Genomic DNA, 21281 nt, shown 5'->3' with positions numbered 1-21281 from the left:
AGGGTTATTCATTCGAAAGGGTGTTATTATATTGTACGTATATGCTATTTTAACATGCCCAGCGATATAGTTGTAGGCACTAATAAATAGGAAATAGGATACTCGAGAACGCCATGTCTATCCTAGACAAGTTAATAATGATGATTATGCATAGTATTCGAAATGTATTTAAACCACGAGGGCTTATTCTATACATATAGACGGTACACTAGCTCTCTACTTCCTATTCTAAAGTAAATAATGTAAAGCAACGTTTATAGCTAACAACGGGTATTATTATGTAAAGGGTCGATGCTTCTATATTTGTGTTGTGTAGCGTTCTATTAGATGAGTACATTATACCTAAACTATTATGTATATAAATTATACATAGTCATATTCATGTGAATTTTGACATAGGTTCTAAATGCAATTAAAACGATGATATCCTATTAAAAAATTTTTATAACAAATAATTATATAGTTAAATGATAGATTTTTATCACATTGTATTTTTTAAGTAATTCAATAATATCGGATTATTCATTTAAGTTAAGCAACTTAGAGTACTCAGTAGGTTAATTGTTTTTCTCGTAATTTTAAGTCGTTAAAAAGCAATATTTTTGTATGAAATTATATTTTTTATCTTTATAATTTTTAGATTGTATACTTTTTTAATAGCCACGATTATTTTTAATTCCTTATTCTAAATAAGATATTTTTGGAGATTTTCTATACGTAGAAATCGATTTTTGGACCATTATTATATTATTAGGATCATTATTTATGATTACAATTTATAAGTATTAAAAGTTAGAGCGTAATTGAGTATCACCAGGGTACCCCATAACATGTTGGTTCACTACTCTGTTCACAAAACTAAATTTTGTTAATTAAGGAACCATTTTTATGAAATTTTATGGATCGAAAAACTCTTTATAATAATTTGTTTTGAGATATTTTATAAAAAATGTAATTTAAAAAAGTAAATACTTAAAAATAATATAACGAGGAATTAATATTATAGAGTTTCGTAATGATCAATGACTTAAAATTATGTAAAAGAAATATTTTCAAAAAATTATTGTTTTCTGAAGTAATGAATGTCTACGTTAAATGGATTACCATGTATAGTACTTAATAAATATATTAAGCAGTTCATATTATTTTTTATTCTTAAAATATAAGTTAGAACAGTTGTAAAAAAATTAAAAATATAGAATAAATTACCTACGAGTTATAATAATTATAGTTGTGGACGACTCATCTATTCATGTATTTCTGTGTAACCAATTTAGTTTTTAAATAAAATACGTTTTTTTAATGGAAAGTATTATAAATATTTTCACTGTATTTTGTTTATATTTTACAGATAACAATATGTACAGTTAACAGCCTTCTTTGAACGCTCGTCACGGTTATGGTGGCTTATGCATAATTAACAAAAAATTAAAATTAAAATGGACATGTATAATAAGGTAAAATCTAAATATTTATTTATAACAGCGACAGTGTTAGAATGTTATTCATGTTAGAATAATATACGAAAATGTTAGGAAATAAATTAAACAAAATACATAAAATAATAATTATGTTATCGATGTTAAAAATAATAATGCTTGTATTATAATAACAGGAAAAAATAACTTTGGCGGTTATTTTTCCATGTTCCAATTTTTTGAATCTTTGATTATTTTTGAATATTATATTCACACACTATTTGGTTGTAATACAAAATTATTTGTTACGCTTTGCTATTGTACATAATTGAGATAAAAAACATAACTATAAGTATTTACAGAGAAAAATATGTAATGGAGTTAAAAATATAAACAAATATGTTCTTTACTCGCCAAATTATGTAGCTATATTATACAAAAACGAAGCCAGGGTAGGTATTTTGGGTGTTATGACACATCTAGATATCCGTATTTTTAGGTTTACAAAAAATATATTTAATATTAAATGTTTTAGATATTTAAAAAATATGTTGTCATATTATTATGATTCTATTTCATGTTTAATATTATATTATTATAGAGATTGATTGATATAATGGAGAGTTGGTGAACCGGCTCTCAAGTAATATTTCATATTTAAATATATAATTAAAACAATCCCATACCAAAAATCCTGGCTGTAATTAATAACTACAATAGATTATAAGAATAATACATATTTAAATCAAAATATTGATTGGGCTTTTACTCAGTTGCACAGTTGTACCTATGTGCGTGTGCATTTAATTTACCGCAATAGGACATGAAGGATTATTGTAAAACATGCATTATATATTTATATTATACTACAGCTGTTAAACAGAGAAAAATGTTTGTAGATAATATGTTTTTTTCAAATCTAAAGCTATGAAGTGGATGATTGATTACAAATCATAGTTTTAAGTTTAACTCTAGGGATATCTATTTACGTATATATATAATTTTAGCCTATCGCGCAAATGTTTAGCAATTCAAATATCGAATGTAATTTTGTTTAATGATTACATGTAACATTATCTTATATAAGCAGAATAACGTATGTTGATGGAATTTTATACTTAAATTTGTATTAGGTATTTATGATATATCCATACTTTATTGGTAAAAAGTATATTATGATGATGATGTTTATCATAGTCTATGTAAGTTTCCTATTAAAGCGTTTTAAAATACAAAATAACATTACGTCAGTGCATTATAGGTTTTACCAAAATGGAGAATTGAGTACGACAACTTGGTGAACAGTTGATTTTGACACACTGTCGCATTGCCCCGCAACATATACCACCTAGTCCACGACCTTTTGTAGTCATGTGTATTGTATATATAATTATATATTATACAGTATACACGTGTGTGTTTTTTTAACATTGCAGGTTTTTTACCAGTTGTTGCGCATAAAACATTAATTATTTTCTTAATTACAAAGGACACGAGTTTTGCATGCTCTGCTTTTTCCCCGATGCGCAAGCCGAGCTTTTTGCCTGCAAGCCCCTTTTGTCCGGTTCTTTAATAGGATTCTGCTCCCGTTCTCCATACATATATATATATATAAACACACTGCACATACACAGGCATATGAATGCGCTTATGTTTATATATATTATATATACTGTATATATACATATATCTACCTATATACATGTAGTCTATACAGTACACACCTAAAGGATGAAACAAAACGCACATAGGTTTTCAGCAATGAACACAATTTACATCCATATACACATGCACGCACTTTGGTCTGCAGACGGAAACAGACCATTAAAACTCTTATCCTTGTATGAAACTCTGCAGGTTGTGAGTAATGGCGTTAAAATCCATATACATTTTATACATAGCGCAATAAATAATTAGAAAAAATAATACCCTTTTATTATAATAATGTATAACACATTTTTGAAAGTTTAAGTACCTATTTATACATTTTAAATTAGACAAATTCTTACATTATTTACCAAAATTACTGAATTAAAAACACAAAATATTATGTATACCTAAAATTAATTTGAATAATATGTATAACCATATATCTATAGTTCTACGAAAATAAAACATATAAATAACTTCTAAAAATAAAAATTATTTTTATAATATTTAAAATACGTATTAATTTATATGTGTTATTAACTGTTGTTAAATTCTACGTTTAATATATACAATAAAATGTCATATTTCGTAATTTTACATTGTAATAAAAATCATTAAAAGTTATAAATGACATGAAATTTGTATTTTTACTTTAATCTCTTAATTTATTATTGTGTCATATCATAGTTTTATAAAAACATCGTTTAATTTATATTATGTAATAGTATGCATAATATAGTAGCAATCAGTAAAATTAACTTATGGATTTAAATCTGCGCAAAGAAAATACGATGATGTATACAAGGTGATAATTTTAACGGTAAACACTCATTATTTTGAAAAAAAGATTGAATGTTTTTGAAAATATTTATTTTTTACTAATTATATTAATTAATTTTTTTAATTAAAAAAACAGCTATTTTGGAAAAATCTGTATTACTTTTAAAATTATGTACTTCACGAGTAAAATAAGTTTTTTTACTTTCTTAACCGTTAATGAAACGAATAAATGGATTTTTATTTCATATTCTACCATGAAATATTAGAAATTATATTTTCGGCAAAAAGTAATCAACTAAAACGATTATATATATATATATATTTTTAAATGTATTATTAATTCAAAATTATATGTAAAAAAATATTTATTCTTATTAGAAAGAAAATACAATTATAAAGAACGATATAGCGATGTCTTAATACCGATGAAAAATTCACCACCCAATATATTCGTATTTAATTATTAGATATATGGTTATACGATAACAATAAGGGTAGATGGATGAATTATTTGTAATAGCGGTAATAACTTTTGTCAAGAAAAATGTTAGGTACGTTTTGCAAGTACTGTGCAGAGCGCGCGTGAGATTCGTATACATATAAACATATATACACCCCTTCCACCATCAACACATACGCGGAGTGATTAATGCTATCGTCACGTTATATCATACCACACGATATACGAAATGTATATAATATATGTATAATATCTACCTATATAATACCTATACGCTTCCATATATACACACATACACACGATAACGCACAGTGACGATAATTAAGGGATTGTATTCCTGCGGTACCACCTACGTGCGTACGTGTATACACTCGCATACACACATATATATATACACGTATATTATAATAGTGTTTACACGCGGTCAATGCATATTATAATAATGTTCATACTTCTATTATATATTATATATACGCATATAGGTGTATGTACACGCTATTTTATTCGTTTCAAGTGTTTCGGGGGCATTCATTAGAGCACAAACTTCCGGGTACAGCGCATAAATAAAAGAAGAGAAAAAAAGAGAGCGGAGAAATTTTCAAACAGCAAAAATATATATTTAAAAAAAAACGTCAAGAGAGTAGAAACGCCAAAGGTGCGCGGGGTGTGCCCACACATCTCGGGGTCCAGTACACGCACACACACGAGTTCGGTCGCACAATAGGAGAGTTTTCTGATTACTGCATTATGAAAAAGTGTATACAGCGGCGGCGGCGGCGGCAAGTGTTTAGCAATGCGTGTACATGAATAATCCCACGCGGCGACGCTATTATATAATATAAATATTATAATGTAGCGGCGAGAGTGTGCGAGTATGTGTACGCGATAATATAATAATATTGTGTGCTGTGCGAAAATTGCGTGAGCACCGGACCGATGACCGTTGTCCAGGTTCTTCTTATGACTAGCTGCAGCGGTACTACGTATAGTATGTATAATATTCGAAATAATTAGAATTGTAAATTACATAATCCCCGGGCCAACACCAGTGTCGGCGGCGCCGTTCTCTCCTCCGCCCGCTCATCAGTCCTTTACATTTAATAATATTATAATATATGTATATATTTATAACGTCCTCGGAGCCTATATAGCTCGCAAAGGGTGTACGCTGTGCCGACCGTGCATTGTACCTATATGCATATAAGTATGTGTGAGTGTGTATGTTCACACGGTGTGTGCCCGACACAGTGTTGTATTATATACACAACGCGACGGCAACGATGACGATAACGACGACGACGACGACGGAGACGACGATGACGGAGATAACGGGGGTGGTAGACACGAGGGATGAGCGGCGCGGACGAGCGGTGGTGAGCTCTGGACCGGACCGCCGGCGACCAGAAAATGGGGCAGGTACAAAGCGGTTTTTGCAAAGGCTGCCGAATAAATTATGGCCCAGCGTGTGTCCGTGTGCAGTGAGTATTCGTATATATATATATACACGCGCGCGAGAATTTTCTCTCTCCCTCCATTATATGCATAGTGCATACACACATTTTATATACGTGCGTAATATAATATCGTAACTTGCTGTACATAAAAGCACGTGATATCGCGTACTTTTCGCCTTAACATGTATGTATATATACGCGTACACGCCACTGTGTGTGCGTGTGTTTGTGTGTATATCGTACCCACCCGTTCACCCCACCGCGGCAGTTTAGTTTAGTTGGTGTTTTGTAATATAACTTGTTTAATTTGTGTTATAAATGTAATAATACTTTACAGTGTTAACTGATAAGTATCATAATTATTGATTACTGAATCCATCATTTCAACCACGATTATCTTTGATAGTTTTATTGAAAATTAAAAAATCGTACATTGTGGTCATCAAACCACCACCACCACCACCACCCCCCCCCCCCCCACTAATATATTGGTGGTGTATTGAACCAAAAATCGTGTACTCAAACCACCTCGGCGCGTGATTGTGTTTACACATATTAATACTATAAGAGCTATAACATATACCTAGTGTACTCGTTAATACGTGGAAGGCTCAAGGTTTTAAAAATAATCCTTTTTTTATTGATGCACAACAAGCATGTCTTATCGAAAAAAATATTATTTTTCCTTTGTCGATGATTACTTAACTTTTATACCCATGTTATTACTACACTAATTAAAATCTTTCCAAGTTTCGTCCTCAAATGAATGATTAAAATACACAATACGCGGATTTTGTACGATATATTATAGGTATTAGGTACATATTAAATTACACGTTCTTGCATCAATTAATTTACTGTCATTTTTAAAACTGGGTTTTACTAAACTGTAGAAGTATATGATAATTTAATATTTTATGTTAAAGAGTGTTATGTGTTTGAAAATTTATAAAATGTAGATTGTAGATACTGCGCGTAATTTTATCGTTGTAACGTTGACTAACGATGTCGTCAAATAATACATTTTTTTACCCTTGCTGTCATTCACTTATCTATTGGACTTTACTTTATAAAGATTCTTTAGTAGAGATATTAAGTACCAGCAGCTATTACAATGTATGCTTTCGAAGTGTAATTTTAAACTATGCCAACCATTTTTATTCAAGTCCTGATTTTATGCATACCTAGTATAACAAATAAAACTAATAAGTCACTTTTGTAGATGCTGATTAATATAAAATCAAGATTTTTACTTTTTAGTAACTCATTTAGTATTAATGTATTATATCTGCAATTTTCATTTTATTTCAACAAATTTAATGGAAGTTAACGTTTAATTTAAACTTGTTGGAAATTTCTATACTCGTTATTTTGAAAAGTTATTATTCCAAAAATATTATTACGTTATAATGTTATAGTTATTATAATATTATGTCTTATTTATGTACCGTATAGATTTATTATTAAATATTTGTTATTTCTTTATAAAATGTTTCTTTTATAACTATTTAGGTATATAGGATATCTTATATCAACCAATAATATCACTATTTCATTTTTATTTGTGAAATATTTATTTAAGTTTTTACCTTTAAATTTTCTAACCAGAAAAAACAATTTGTTTATAAATGACTGTATTTTTTATAAGTAGGTATAACTGTTAAGTATGTTATTCAAGAAATAGTTTGAGTGAAATAGCCAAATAGTGTGCATATCAAAAAAGATTTATTTATATAAGTATATAATATACTTTATAGTTTATATGTATTAGATTAGATTTACTGTCGCACAAATGCAATATATTATAACACTGTTTTTATGTGTAGGTATGTTAACTACGAAGCCGTATATTTACTAATAATTCAACAACTTAACATTATAAACTACAATAATAGGTAATTTATAATTTATAATTTATAAAATAAAAAGAAACATAATTTGATAAACTTTTAATAGGTAATATTTTAGCCTTAAATATTTACAATGAACATTGCTTTACTAACGTGCATACTTCAAATCTTTGATACTTATTTTTGTGATATACGGAACGAAAGCCAAAACATTGTGTTTTTTGCGCTGCTAACTAATAAAAACAATAATTTTTGAATGAACATAACAAAAATAAAATGATAAACTACTAACTATAATTACCAGCAAAGTAGTCAAAAATGAAAAAAAAAGATTATTTCTTACACAAATAATGATATGATCATATTAACCTATAATATCTAAATAAAATACTTAAATTATAATATATTTATTTATTTAAACTAGTAGGTATTGAATTAAACTATAAAACGATAATGATATTTAATAACCTTTTTCTTATTTTTTATTAACGTGATTCGCTTTAAGATGTACATTTTTTTGGTATCAAAATATATCATTAAATAAAACAAGCAACTAATGTTCATTACGCTGTATTATAAGTGTATTAAGGGATTACTATATAAAGCGCGAGCAATAAATCCCTGATGATTAACCACAAATAAGCTCCGAGCGCATGTAAAGTATACCCTAACATTTATAGTATATAAAAACAAATTATCCAAGAAGAAAAATATAAAATTACAAATTTTAATTATAACTGACTAATTTATATCGCGGATTATGCTTTCTGATGGCTAAATATTAACAATCAAGCTATTATTTAATATGTTACAAAGCTTTTTATTTGCCGATAAATAAATTATAGGTTGTGGTGAATACAATCAAAGCCTTGCGAATGTGGTTTATCATTTAAATTGCACGCACATAGAATTTAGTAAGGCGCAATTCAAATTAAATAATATTATACAACTTGATCACAAATCGAATCCTCATAGCTAAATCAATTACATACGCTTCTAAACGTTGTTGGGTATAAATTACCCAACCAACACTTCGATTAAGCCGTAACAATGTGCGATTAATCCGTTCGTATTCGTTTACTGTGCGTTGTTTATCTATTTGCACGGTTCTAAATAGAATGCAATAGAACACTAATACATAAGATAAATACGACTATATCATGTTTTAAGTTACAATTAGATAGTACTTTATTAGACATAAAATAAAACAGAAAACATGTCCTAGCTGTAATCTAAAAATCCACTAAAGTTAAAAGCAATTAATGAAATTTTCAAATAACAAATATATTTATTGATTATGTTGCAACAATATTTTCGTTTTTGCACATTCCGTTTATATAAACTATATAATCTAAATATCTACTTATACGTAAAATTAAACGCTTAACTAGTGAAATAGTTTGTGATTTAATAGCAGAATACAATAGTAAGAAAATATGTAGTACTGAAATTCGTTTATTAAAATGGTATGTAGCAATTTTATTATAATTTTATTTTTACATCTAGGTACTATATACATATATTATACTATTTTAATATTATATAGTGTACTATGTCAAGCATAGAAATACCTGTGCAATGTGTAATAAATAATATTTTTGTATATTCTAAAACTATTAATTATCATTAAGTCACTGTATGGATAAGTTTAGATTAAGTTAATGTATTTTTTTTATCAATTAGGATTTATTTTCACTTGTTAAAAGTATTTTAATTTTTAAAAGTTATTAGGTTTATGCCTTATATATTTATTTAGTACTATTGGTAAAACATTTTTTGAGTAATTTTGAGTAGTACAAAAAATTGTCAATTTTAATTAATTATTTTTTTTTTTTTTGAAAATTTAATTATTTATACAATTAAAGTATATTATAAACATTTTAAAGTCAATTTTTAATTTAAGTATAAGTATTCATAAATGATTGTATTCATTAAGATGCTATATTAGGTTGTGAATAGTACTACAAACAATTATTGAGAATTTTCTTGACTAAATTAAAATTAAATTTAAATATTTGTGTCTTAATTAAAATTATATTTATAATTTTCCTTTTTTAAGGTTTAAAGATGATACATCCAGTGTTAATCAGTTAAACTCAAAACAATTATCAAAAACATATTTTTCGGGCTATCAGTTTGATTGATGACTTTGAAATATCGTAATTCGTAAGTACCTTATTTTTAATTGAAAAATATATATTCGACTACAGATAACTAAAAAGTTCAAAATCTTTAAATGTTTTCTTGATTAAGTCAGTGTATGAATTTTTTAGAATATATTTTTTTAATTGTTATATATATTATTTAAAATTAAAAGTTTGTTTAAATAGTCAACATTCAGTGCTTAATATTTAGATGAAAAAACATTTGTAGTTGTATCGTACATTTTTATGACAAAGTTGCATTAATATTTCATTGCAGTTTAATTATAATACTTTATTTGTGCCTTATTATTGTTATATTCTACTTTAAAATAAATAGCAGCCTAGCTACAAAGAGTAGATTCTACACTCAGAGTATATTATAGGCATTAGCTACCTATTAACTTATATGATGCATTGTTAAATTGCTGCAGCTTTAATTAGTGAACTTGATAATTAATAACAATGTTGTATATATTTATAGCTTTAGTAGTATTTACGTTTACGTGATAAATAAAATAATAACAATTACAATAACTTCTAACATTCTATAAAATAAAATAAAACAAATAAGAACTAATATGTGTATGTATATTAACTATTAAGTATATATAACTAATTATACTGCCATTAAAATAATGTTTTTAGTCAAATATAAGTTATCAAACATTATATTAGTACCTGCTATAACTTGTATATATAGGTGCATTTTAGAATTAAGCGATACGCATCATGATTTATAATTAATTAGGATATAAGCAGTGACAAATTAAACTGATTACCTATATATCGTTATATATTATCGTTAAATGTTAATTTCTATATTCTAATAATAATTATAAAGGTCTAAGCACATTGAAATATTGAATGTTTCTTTGCATGACTAAAGTATTGTGTTATATACTTATATAGGTACATACTGAATGCGTTAAAATAAATGCTAAAAAACTAAAATATCATTTTTTTTTAATTGTATTCAACAAGCGTATTAAAAATATATATATATATAATTAGGAAATAGCTGGCTTCAAAAAGTGAATTTGATCGTTCAATGTAATATTATGAAAAATACTATGTGGCTTCGAATACCTATATGTGTGAATGTGTGATATGTGTTTTATAGATATTTATGTTTAAGTATGTTTGTCCACGTTTTGAAATTTGAAATAATATATTATAATATATAAATGTATAGGTAAATATTGTAGATACTACTTTAGAGCAATACAGTATTTAATCAAACACAAGTTATCACATATAGATACTCAAACTATATTCTGTATATACAACGTTTCATTAAAATTAAGCAGTATGGTCATTAATTATACCTAATCTATATGGCTACCAAAAAAGCAGTGATAAACTCTAATTAGTGATAAAACGTCATATTAATATACTATACAGTATACATGTTATTAAACTATTAATAAAATGTAATTTTCTAGGTTAGGTAAGGTGCATTATAATAGACGTAAATTTGCATTGAACTGTCGAAAGCTACTTCGCACTACAACTTAAGTTTTTGTGAAGCAACTGCAGTAAATATCATTATTTTTTCAGTTATATATAATATGTAACTGTAAATCGTTATACATTAGCGTGATGCACTGATGCTTAAAGCTTAAGCATGAAAGGGTTAAATATTGGATCAGGAAACAGTCTCAGACAACTATGAATCATTTTATCGATTCGATACAATATATTATGAAGAATATTATAATACGGTGGTGTACCTATAACTATAATACGAGTAAAATGTAAATTATGCATTTCAAAGTTATTTATGTACGTATATTTGTACGCATGTTTTGAAATAATAACTATTACAGCATCAATCTAGCACGTCGTTCGTGGATTGTACATGAAATCCGAAGGGGTGGCCAAAATAGTTTCAAGAATACTATACTCGTATAATATTATGTACGATATTATCGTATGAACACGCGGGTTCTTTTTTTTTTTTTACTTCCCCCACGGTAGCGGCGGTGGCGACCGCCGCTACCGCCGACATTCGCGTGCGTCTGGGTCGATACCGAGTGAAAATCCATAAAACGGCGGAGCTACGAACCGCACGTCGGCCAATCTTGTCACTCGGTTAAACCCCCACCCTCCACACCCTTTCGTCGTGGTTATTTTTTTCCCGTACTCCCAGTTTGTTCTCAGTGTATAATGCGTAGATCAAAAAGAATAATATAATATAAAATACAAAATCATGTAACCTTACCGTATACTCCAACAGGGTACGCCACAATAATAATATATTATTATGTAAAAATATGGTGAGCAGTCGATATTTTTCACCGTCGTTTTTCATTATTTTAAAACTGAAACAAAATTGATATTGTTTTGTATTAGATTTATTACTTATAATATATTATTGGGCGTCAATGACCAAACATTATCAAGATAAGATAAAATATAATAGATATAAAAGTAAACAATGCATATTACTGAAAATGTCAACATTTAGGAAATAATGACATTTTCTAATAAGAAAATGAAATTTTATCTTAGCATGGTACGAATTATGCAATTATTATTTATATATATCAAATCTACTTAGAATGCTCAAGTCAAAAAAAAATACAAAATACATAGGTACATGTCAAAATGTATTCCTTATAATATATTAGGTATTATATCACCATAATATGTACACATAGTTGTACTCCCTTACTATTTGGTACTCATGATTCTAAGAATAAAGTTAATTTTATATGTAAATTATTATAATTTATCATGACTCATGAGTATAGATGTAGGTAGCTAACTCCTTAAATATATTATATTATATTACACACACACACACAACACACACACACACACACACACACATGAGTAAAAATAAATGTCGTATACTATTATAAAGAAACAGCTATATCTATGTGTATTATAAATATTATAATATTATATAGGAAACATTTTTTTTTTTTTTTTATAGTTTGAACTAAATTGAGATAAATTATTTTTATATCATACGTCAATCAATTGGCAGATTACTAAAACTTAAAGGTTTTATAGTGTCTCTCTATGCATTATAATATGTATATTTATAGAATATGGTAAAATATAGTATTATAATATGTTATAGGTAGATATTATTTATTTTTTATATGTATTAATTTATTCTAATAATATATTTATACTTATTTATATTTCAACTGTATGTGAAATTTTGCACTTCCAAATGTAATTCGATCAAAATGTGTCTATAATATAGTTCAAATAATGATAATGTGTGCTGAAATACACATAGAAATATGCATTCCATATAATATAAACGTACAATTATGACTGTATTATAGTTATATATATATATTGTTAGTCTTTTAACTCTTAGTAGTCATATACTACTGGCAATTTATAAATATTATAAAATATTTGTAATTTATTTAAAATTATATAGCTTATGGAAACTCGTATTCGTATATTTATGCTATATACCTATATACCTATTATACCTATGTGTGAAGCTATTAGCGTATAGATTATAGATATCATACCTAAACGTCTTATTGTGTTATGGATAGTTCATTTTCTAGAGTAATAGTATATATAGATAACTATATTATAGTTTATAAGTGATTGTAATTTTTTTTTTATTTTTTATAATTTTAAGTTCTTAGAACACGGAGGAGATGGAGGAGTATGAGAACCCGAAAGTAATCAAAAAACAAATTCCATGTCAGTTTTAAATACAAACATTCAAAATGTATTACAGAAAGTGATTGTGTCTAAATAATGTCTAACTAGTATAATAAAGGTATGTGTAACACTATATGTCTATATACAATACACTAAAGTTTGCAGTTCAGGTGATTATCATGTATATTTACTTCAAAATAACATTGTATTATTGAATAAGGTATATGTATAAGTATTATAATCCTTAATATTTATGATCCACTCAGGTGATAGAATTTTTTTACCAGTGAGTAAGGAGTGGAACAGATACTTTTTTTACATGAGGTAGGATTGTTTTTAAAAGTATAGTGATTTCTCAGATAAATAATTATACTTCATTTTACATAATAGGTATAGCTATGACTATAGGACACTTTTAACTTTTTTAAATACTGTCAGTAGTTTAAGTTCTAAGTTTATAATATCTATGAACTTTTAAATAATTATCAACGTTTTTTAAATACTACCTATATAATGTTTTTTGTGTGAATAGAGAACATTTTAACATAGACTTTAAAGTACATATTGTAGAGAGCTACTATATAATTGTTATAAAATATTATAGATCTATTTAAAATAATACATAGACACATTTAAATATAAATACTTATGTGTTCTTCTTAAATATAGATTATTTTGAAAATTTGAACTAAAAATAATTATAAATTTAATGGACTACTTATATGAACAAATTTTTTTTCATTACAACCAAAACTTAATTATATATTCATTCAAAGGTTATTAAAAAATGCAATTAAATATATTACTATATTCTTATACTATACAGCTTAAAAAATAATTATTAACTTATTAAATATGTAAATCTACAATCTAAAATGTATGAACTAGGTATGAGGATATGACATTCTGAAGTATAGTGACGTCATAAAACGTCTGAAATGATTTAAAAATAAAATGCATTAATAAATAATAAATAGTAGCATAATATAATGGTGTAAAGTATAATAATATAAAGTACTCAAGGAAATTAAACTATGAAAGTAATTATTTAAATTATCAATATTAAAAAAATAATAATTTATAGTTCTTGTAAAAATAACATATGACGTTGTGTTTCATTTTTTCTTTTGTGGGGAGAGGGCTGGTGAGAGTGCTTGACAAATTTTATAGAGGGGGCTAAAGCCATCCCTGATACCCCTTAGCGCTGTGTATGAGCGCACCAGATTTTAAGTACCTATTATACCTATTATATACCTATTTATATATATCATGCAAGTATTTATAAAATAATTATAAAAATCATATAATAGATATATTTACTATCCATACAATTGAATATTTGAGTAAATTTGAGTAGGCATACTCAACTGATTTAAAGAAAGTCAATTTATATTCTATTATAAATAAAACGTTTATTAGAAGTATTATAAATGAATCAGGTGATCCACTGGTTAGTGATTACTGATTGAGGAATTTAGAAAATATCTTCTATAAGATAACAAGATAGCTTTTCTTTATCGGAGTTTATGGCGACATTGAGTTTAAATTTGTTTGACTGTTGTACAAATATTAAGATCATACAGTTATAGAATAATGTATTATAATTTTAATATATATCATATAATTTATATCGTGATGCACAATATTATATTGGATGACTAGGACACTGTATATTATATAATGATGATATATAATATAGGTAATATAGCTAAGTACACACGCATAGTGCATCAGCCGATGACAATGTTAACGAAATAAATTCTATGAATTATGTACATGCATATTAAGTGAGTCATATATTCGGTGTTTCTGGGGCATTTGTAAACTTATCAGCTATATTATATTGTATACTCAGTATAAAGATATTCAACAATTCAACATATTATATGGTATTTGTACAATAAAATATTTATAGTATAGAGAAACACTTACAAAAGAAGAAATATCTAAGATGATTAGACATTTTTGTTTTTTTTATTTATTAGGACGATTTTGGAGGTAGAATTTAAGGAATCCATATGAGAACTTATATTTTTTTTTGTGATCACAATGTCAAGAACTTTTGGATTATTTCAATACATAAAAAGAGAAATTCAAACGAATAATGAGTTTTGAGAAGTATTAATCAAAGTTTAGGTGAGTAAAGTTACAGACCAACATTGTATCCTGTAGTATCTATGCTATACATTGTACGGCTATACTCAACTCCGTTTATGAAAACTTTAATACGTATAACTTATAACTCATAAACTAAGGTATTTGTCTGAATTTTGATTTACATTGTATCGAAATACTCCGAAAAAAAATCTTCACATTAGGATTACAAACATGACGTAGGTATAGGTTATCATTTGAATTTCTAAAGTTGACTTACCCCCCCCCCCCCCGCAAGTAAAATATATTTATAAACTACTTATAATTTTAGGTATTTCAGGACGAAAAAAAAAATTGACATTAAACATTTTTCTCTATTATAAATATTTTTATGATAAAATATAGCTGTAACATAAATTTTGAATCACCCTGCAGTATCTTTATACATAAATTGGAAAACCGTTCGCAAAAGTATAATAGGTATACATGCTATAATATTATTTTTTAAGTATTTCGTGCCACTAAAAACACGCATCGTCGTCGCGTATATCTGCGTATGTACAGCGAGAAGTTAAACACTGTGCAGTCGAGTAAAACGACGGCGACGTTTTCGGCGTACGTGTTTTTTAGTTTGCCTGTCGAGAAACGGGTGGAAAAAAATCGGCGACGGCGGCGAGGGTCGGAAAAATGGCCGTTCGAGTCGGTGTCGGTCAGCCGCGGGAAACGTCGAGATCGGGCGGCGCCGCGACGGTCGTCTATTGGTCGCCAGACACGCCTCTCTGGTTCGGTTCACACCGCGCCGCCGCGATTTTTGCTTTCTCACTAAAGCCGCTTCTTTGCCACCGCCGCCGCCGTAACCCTCTGTCACACTTTATTATTATTATTATTGGGACTTTTTTACCCATTTTCTTTCTACCGTTTTCCTGACGCCGTCAAACACTATGCACGTATAGAGTGATAGCAGGGTGACCATTTCTTGCGACGAATACAATAATATTTCATCGACGTCGATTTCAACGTACCTACGTATACCTATATATATATTATACAATATTGAATATACATAGGTACCATATAGTTATAGGTATATTGTAATTGTGATTTTTAAAGCCCTTGTAAATTTTAGTATATATTTGGTACGTCGTAAATATTACTGCGCCGAATTTGCGGATATTTCGTCTTATTTTGCACGCTCATCGTACACAAATATTATACACACATATATTATAATACCTATAAACCCGTACATTATATACGTTTAATCATCATTACGATGTATATATATATTATATACCTACGCAGTACGTTTCTACAATATTTTGCAAAATTGGCGCTTATACGTAATAATATATACACGTGCGTCCACGAGTACACAGCACAAACACTCGTACACACGACGGCAATGCGCGCGTCGAGAATAGTAATTCGTAATCCCGTTGTCGAGAAAGGTTGATTTTATTAATTACCTATATTATTATTGACAATGACTGTGCAACGTGCAGTGTACGGTTTTTACTATATTTAGCCATTTAATTTATAAGAATTGATTTATATAATATTTTACAGGATGATGATTCACCAAGCGTGTTTTTTCGATTTTATTCTTCATCGACTAAACAGTTATTCAAAATTTAGTTTTTGAAACTTTTAAATACATTCAAAGATTATATTTTATCGAATTCCTTAGATACAAACTTTTGTTTTTCAAATAATAACCATTCTTTTCTACTGTAAATTATTTGGCAGGTATTATTTTCTGAAAATTCTGTCGTATATCAAAAATAAAATCCGAACAATTCATTTTTGAATTATTTAACTTTGTGTACCGAGGATAATAACCTAAATTAACGTAAGTGCATGATTATATAGGGTTGGAAGACATTAGAACTATGGTTATTTGAACATTTTAATAATTGATGTTAATCTATAGGTACCTAAGATTTATAATATTATCTAAAAATAATAGTCCAAGTATAATAAATACTTGATATAATATAGTAGGTATTATATATATTTTTTAAAATCATTTTTATGAACTTAAATTATTATTATTGTTACATATCTAACTATATAAACATTTCAATAGGTGAAAAACTAATAGTACTTAGACATTTTTAATTTTTTCAGAAAAATGATCAATTCAAAAATTTATGGTAAAAACGTGATGTCTTCATTTGAAAAACTTAAGATTGAATCATCACAGGACACTACTTAAGTAGTAAATAAATCGCAAGAATTGGAAAATACATTGTTTTAAATTATATTTAAAATAAAAAAAAATTAAAAATGTTTAATATTTAAAAAAAAAAAAAAATGATAATGAAAATCATCATATTGTATACCTACAAAATGTCAGCCTAAATACAAGGTGAATTCACAAAAGTATGCGTTGCTCAATACTTTCCCTCCCCTGCATTTTCACTTTAAAATTCAAATTTTGATTTTAATAATTTTCAGTAAGAATAACATGCAGTTAAAGAGGTAATGTAACTATAAGTATCCTATACTATAATATCAAATCAAAATGCCAATAAATAATTAACTAAGGTTAGTAAAAACAATAGATAAGATAAAAAATCTAAATTATTAAATCTAAAAATTGAATAGCCTATTCAAAAATAGATAAATAATGTTTACACTATCTTTATGAATAATAAATAAACATAAAACATAATTCAATTATTCAAATTCGAATTCAAAACATATGTAAGAAAAATATACTTAATTAACTAATAATTTTCTATTGATTCTTCAAGTAAACTATTTGTACAGACTAACGGATTGATAACCGGCTAAGAAGAAAATACGATTATTAAGTAATTTGAAAATATTATATTATTTAATAAATATTAATCAGTTGATATTACAAATTATATAAGTATAATATAAATACTAAACTAGAGACATATATACGCATTATGTATCCATTGTATATTGTTGTATTTATTATGTAATAGGCGGTATAACATATTATATCTTATAAAGAACTAAAAATTAATTTAAATTTTACTTCAAGCAAATTTATAGTATTGATCTTTTCCATACGAGCTTTTTAGTTTTCATAACATACAAAAGCTTTTCTGCAGTCTCAAATTATTTACAAGTATATAATATATATATATATATTATGAATATGAATTGATGGTTTCATGAACCATCATAGTTATTATTACTTTGAGATAGTATAATTATACACATGTATTATACAATGTAAACTTTTATAAAACGCCGAAATATTGCAAAATAAAACTCGTAATTAAAAACGAAAATAAATTATTAAAGTCGTTTGTACACTCAACTGATGAGTTAAAGTGAAACTTTCTATATATATATCATATATTTCTACTTATATCAAAATCGTATATAAATGCTACCCAAATCGTTTTTGCAATCGTCAATTCGTTTTTATTATTGTGTGGTTAATGGTTATGATGGTTACCTTATGCATATAGTCTTTATTTTAATCCATATTTCAAATTAATGTTGTAAGAAAAGTGTCAACGTATTAATCATGAATATTCACTGAATGATTAATATTTTATTCAAAGGATTGAATATAATATGGGTATAGTAGATAGTATAATGAACTTTCCATAAATATCACTATATACTAATTGAAAATCCCAAAACACCCTTTTTAAAAGTCTGTATTATTATATTATATATTATGCTGCATTGAAATAAAATATATAAAGGTCCATCTATTAATTATTATTTCAATAAGTGAGAATAAATATGATTTTTCAAGTTTTAATTTGTTTTGAAAATCCTTAAAGTCTTACATATTATATTAGTTTATAATTACGTTATTATACTCGAGAAAAAAAATTCATAATTCGCATTTATTTATTTTTCAACCTACACATTTAATTAAGTACTAATGCACTATTCAATACATTACAATAAGCATTATAATATTTTTTCATTACCTATATTTCTACATTTTTATCTTTTCATCCAATGCTGCGATAAAAATATAATTTTTAAGTTAAAATTAAATGTCTATAATATTATAAAAATACAACGAATTATAATACTATTACCCGTGTGATAAAACGTAACAATATATAAAGTAAACGACCGATTTATTTGAAGAAATTAATGTCCCATCAATATATTATACTTGCTAATTTAATTTGATTTTTAAGATTACGCGGGTAATTACAAATAATATAACACCTTCTAATAATAATGAATTTCTATATGATATGCAATATATTATGTCATTATGGACTTAATAAAACAATTACGTCATTCAGATACAATCATGATGTGAACAATTAATATAAAACAAGACGACATAGCAGAGAATCTCGAGGAAAAAATCGGACCCGATACTCATTTGATTTCCCAAGGTATCATAATAGAGAGATATTTTTAACAAATATATAATAATCGTACTCGTTTCGACAATAGTAAGTCAACGAAGTGTTTTTTGAGATTTCATAACGGTAGAGAAACGCATATTATCTATTTATATATAATGTTTTATGCGAATAACAGGGCTTACCTCTGATGGTCGATAACGCGTAGTATGACAGCAGCAGCAGCAGCAGCAGACAGCAACAGAATAAGCAGCAGCGGTAGACGTCGTTGGAATGGTATCGACACCGATACAAAAACGGTAACAACCCGTCTCGATGGCTTATATAGGACTGCGAAAATTACAATAACCGTCGTCTTCGTATGTAGGTATATGACGTATATGCTAATTACGATATTACTATATATATGATGCCGGTGTCCAGACAAGAACGTATGTATACAATATACATATATATAAATAGGGGGTGTACACGCGTAATATTAATAAGTCTCTCTCACCGTGCGAAATGTTTGTAGTGTTACCTTTCGGCGGGATGCTGCGCGGTCCGGGGACCGGTTCGCCCGGTCCATAAACGCCCCGACGACTCCCACGGTGCGTTCGCATTGTCCGCACGTATACCCTCCCGCGCCGAACGTGTGTCTTCTTCCCACACATACGCACCCGCCACACTTGCGCAAATAATATAATATATGTATATTATGCATGCACACTCGATCGGCGTATAGGTACCCGCACAAATTACGCGTATGTCTATTATATGCGAACCCGCCGTATTATAGCGTCGGAATTCATACCCCTTTCGAGCCAACCACCCCCTATAACCGGGTAGCGGACCTCGTCTTTTTGGCGCGCATTCGTTATTATTATCGTTATATAAGTACGACGACGACGACGTGTCCGTATGGAAATTTCACGGAGATTTTGCAATGTCCGTCCGAAGGGGGACCGGTTCTCTTGAGACCTTTTGCTCGCTCCTGCGCGTTTAACGGATTTCCCGTTAAAATATAATACATAATATCGGCCTATTTACACCTACGTCCTACATATATATATATACATACATCGTTAGTTTTCGAGCTTCTGCCGCCGCGGGCGAGTAGGGCCCACGCGTTTAATGACGACGGTTGTTTCCACATCACACGTATACACAAACATAATATATTATTATCATTATAATTTTTTTTTATTATTATTTAACGATTCCGTCGCGACGGTTAACCCGCTTACAAAATCGGGGTTTACATATAGTACTTACCTATTGACCGACAAAAAATATAAACTTTATACGATTTTGAATTTAAGTACTATTCTTCTTCGTGCATTAGATATGCGTCGTGTTGGTTTAAACAAATATATATTTTTATTTGATGAGTCGTAACTCGTATATAAACGTTTTCTCGGAGTTGTATAGGTACATAAAAAATTATAATAATATTACTTTTTCCGATCATTATTTTTGTCC

General features: G+C 27.7%; 2 long non-coding RNA genes across 5 annotated transcripts in view; one reads left to right on the top strand and one right to left on the bottom strand.

Annotated features, from left to right (window-relative positions):
• Positions 1-18012, top strand: part of LOC126550246 (uncharacterized) — a 51839-nt gene extending 33827 nt beyond the window's left edge. Inside the window, exons 4-8 of one of the 3 annotated variants that reach the window (XR_007604287.1) lie at positions 1352-1457; positions 9672-9778; positions 11199-11291; positions 13373-13516; positions 17620-18012. This is a non-coding gene — a long non-coding RNA (uncharacterized LOC126550246). Of the gene's footprint in view, positions 1-1351; positions 1458-9671; positions 9779-11198; positions 11292-11351; positions 11444-13372; positions 13517-17619 lie in introns of those variants that run through there. The other 2 variants (XR_007604286.1, XR_007604288.1) reach the window with 2 other exon arrangements.
• The window catches only part of LOC126550247 (uncharacterized), a 42314-nt gene extending 21033 nt beyond the window's left edge, over positions 1-21281 (bottom strand). For both annotated transcript variants that reach the window (XR_007604289.1, XR_007604290.1), the window contains exons 1-2: positions 20003-21281; positions 11978-12077 (exon numbers count right to left, since the gene is read on the bottom strand). This is a non-coding gene — a long non-coding RNA (uncharacterized LOC126550247). The remainder of the gene's footprint in view (positions 1-11977; positions 12078-20002) is intronic.

Source organism: Aphis gossypii, chromosome 2 (genome assembly GCF_020184175.1).
Source record: "Aphis gossypii isolate Hap1 chromosome 2, ASM2018417v2, whole genome shotgun sequence".
NCBI classification, from domain to species: domain Eukaryota; kingdom Metazoa; phylum Arthropoda; class Insecta; order Hemiptera; family Aphididae; genus Aphis; species Aphis gossypii.
This window is presented reverse-complemented; position numbering and strand designations above follow the sequence as displayed.